At 46.3% G+C, this 2,609-nt stretch overlaps 1 pseudogene; it reads right to left on the minus strand.

The window, feature by feature from the left end:
- Positions 1-576: 576 nt before the first annotated feature.
- On the minus strand, positions 577-1,635 carry LOC123252829 (annotated as a pseudogene).
- Positions 1,636-2,609: the final 974 nt, after the last annotated feature.

A 2,609-nucleotide genomic window follows, 5' to 3' on the forward strand; every position in this document is an offset into this window, starting at 1 on the left:
TGTACATTCAGAACTCAATCCAACTCTCCTCTAGGACACATGTCATTGAGAGCAACCTAGATGATTTGTTTCTTCATCCATTGATGGGCCCTTTCCTGCCAAGTTAGATAAGATAATATTAGTGATTCCCTTACTAGAGTAATAGGCATGATCCGTGGAACCTTGAGGAGTGTGAGTCCTAACTCTATCCCTTCATGAGCAGAAAGGCAAGGACAGGAAGGCTTGGGCCTGAGAGGATGTCTTTCCTTTATCTACTCTCTGAGAGACAGTGGCTATTTGTTGCATTGATTGATTCCTTGGCTCTAGACCTCATTCCCCAAGTAAATCCTGGAGCCCTCATATAGCTAGGGAGCTCCAGGGTGCACAGATCATTGGGCTGGAGGGAAAACCTGCATTCAAATTGACTAACTTTGGGACTCTGGGTAAGGAGTCGCTGTACTTCTGCCTGCCTTAGTTTCTCAGCTCTAAAATGGGAGTTGTTAGAGTATCAGCCTCCTAAGATTTTGTGAGGATTGAATGAAACATATGTGAATGGCTTATTACAGCACCTGGCATATAGTAGGTGCTTAACAAATATTAGTTCAACATTCGGAGTTCGACCATTGGCACTAACACAGAGGTGGGAGGGAAATGGCATCTGGACCTGGGGCAGGTGGCTGGACTCCTATATCTGAGCATGTTTTCTTGGTCCCAGGAGGATGTCCCCAGTGTGTTGGTGTGTGGGAAGTGCTCCTCCCGTCCCCTTCCAATTCCTGCTTGTCCCCCAGAGCCCTTTGCAGGAGCACTTCGAGAGATTCCCTCTCTTTTCTATGACCGTGGCTGCCCAAGAAGAAGTAGATGAGGGGATGCAGGCTGCTGTTCACACAGGCCAGGAGAGTAGGGAGCCAATGAAGACTAAATACAACCTCGGTATGGAAAATTTGATCCCAGGGGGCCAGGCGGCACAGCAGGAACACAAGGACCGTGAGGGTGAATGAGGAGGTAGAGCTGGGCGGCCCCGGCGCAGGGAGCTGCACTGGACCCTGAGCACCAGAGTCAGGCTGGACCTGCACAGCACTGCGGTGAGGAGGAAGAACCACACGGCCCTGGTTTTGAAGAGGGTGGGGCAGAAACGGTGATTGTGCACACGTAAACAGAATGCCAAATCTGCTACCCCTAGCAGGCTGGCCAGAGCCCAGAGGACAGCGCACACAACCCCAGAGACGCGTGCTTGGGGCGGTGACTTCGGAGCGCAGAGAGACAGCGCTCGGTGCTGATCGCTGCCAGCAGGCTCAGGCCCACAGCGTAGGATGAGGCTATGACGTAGATCACTCCCATCTTTGTGGCGATATTGAAATAGCCAGCAAAGCGCAGAACGAAGCGTGCAGTTTGCCCGCAAAGGAAGAGGGCGTCGGCCCCAGCCCGATTGAGGATGTAGACAGAGAAGGGGCTCCTCTGGATGCGGAAGCCCAGGAGCCACAGGACGAGGCTGTTCCCCACCAGCCCAGCCACAAGGATGAACAGAGTGAGGATGCCCATCCAGGTAAATCCTTTAACTTCTGCAGGTGCTCCAGGAACTAAACTACCATTTACACTTTTCTCCGTGGCGTTATCACGCACATATTTCCACTGCTGAGCAATGGAAGACACAGTCATGGTGGTTGGTCGCAGCCCCAGGAAGCCCTGCTTCTATCAGACGCCCTGGAGACACCAAGGCAAAAAACTGCATCAGAGGCTTTTCCAGACTCTTGTCCCTAACTTCAAGATTTAAAGCCTCTTCTCCCTGCCCCATCTCAGACAGCTAATGGAGCCTAGAGTAAGAAGGGAGTTCAAATCTAGCCTCAGACACTTTCTAACTGTGTGACCCTGGACAAGTCCCTTAATATCTGTGATTCAAGTTCCTCAACTTTAAAATCATCACAAGAGTGTTTGGAGGTTCAAATCATATATTTTTAAAGTATTTAACGCAGTTCCTGTCACATAGTAAGTGCTTAATAAATGCTTGATCCATTATCTTCTTCTTATCATGTGATTTTATTTTCTCGAAATGAACCTCCTGGAGATGACTAGAGTTACAATTCGCTCTTTTCTCCTTTTTGACCAGGCTGCAACTTAGCCTTCATTTCCCTCTTTTCTTTAGACTATAGTAGAGTTCATGGGAGATTGGCTTCCTTTTAGAATCCATGGGGACAGATCTAAAGGCAGGCTGAACCATTTAATTCAATGCAACAGACATTTATATGTATGAATGCAGCAATTTTATTTATTTATTCATAAATTCATCAATCCATTTATTTATTCATATTTTAATATTTCTATCCATAACTTTTTCCTTCAAATCATTTTTATTGTTCAAAATATTATTCTCCATCCAGATTCAATTTTTTAAATCAAAGAATAAAAAAGGAGGAAAAAATACAGCACAAATGACCATCATATGAACCAAGTTACAGAATATGCACATTATTGCCCACCCATAGTCACCCACCCCTGGAAAGAAGGGATGGGAATGTAACATTTTTTTCATTGTTTTTCTGGATGAAACTGCAATACACGTTTGTTTAATATTTAGTATTTGTGAGATACTGGGCCCAGAATCGTTTTCATTGCTATGTTTAGTTTTGGGAATG

This window comes from Gracilinanus agilis, chromosome 6 (genome assembly GCF_016433145.1).
Source record: "Gracilinanus agilis isolate LMUSP501 chromosome 6, AgileGrace, whole genome shotgun sequence".
In the NCBI taxonomy this organism is placed as follows: domain Eukaryota; kingdom Metazoa; phylum Chordata; class Mammalia; order Didelphimorphia; family Didelphidae; genus Gracilinanus; species Gracilinanus agilis.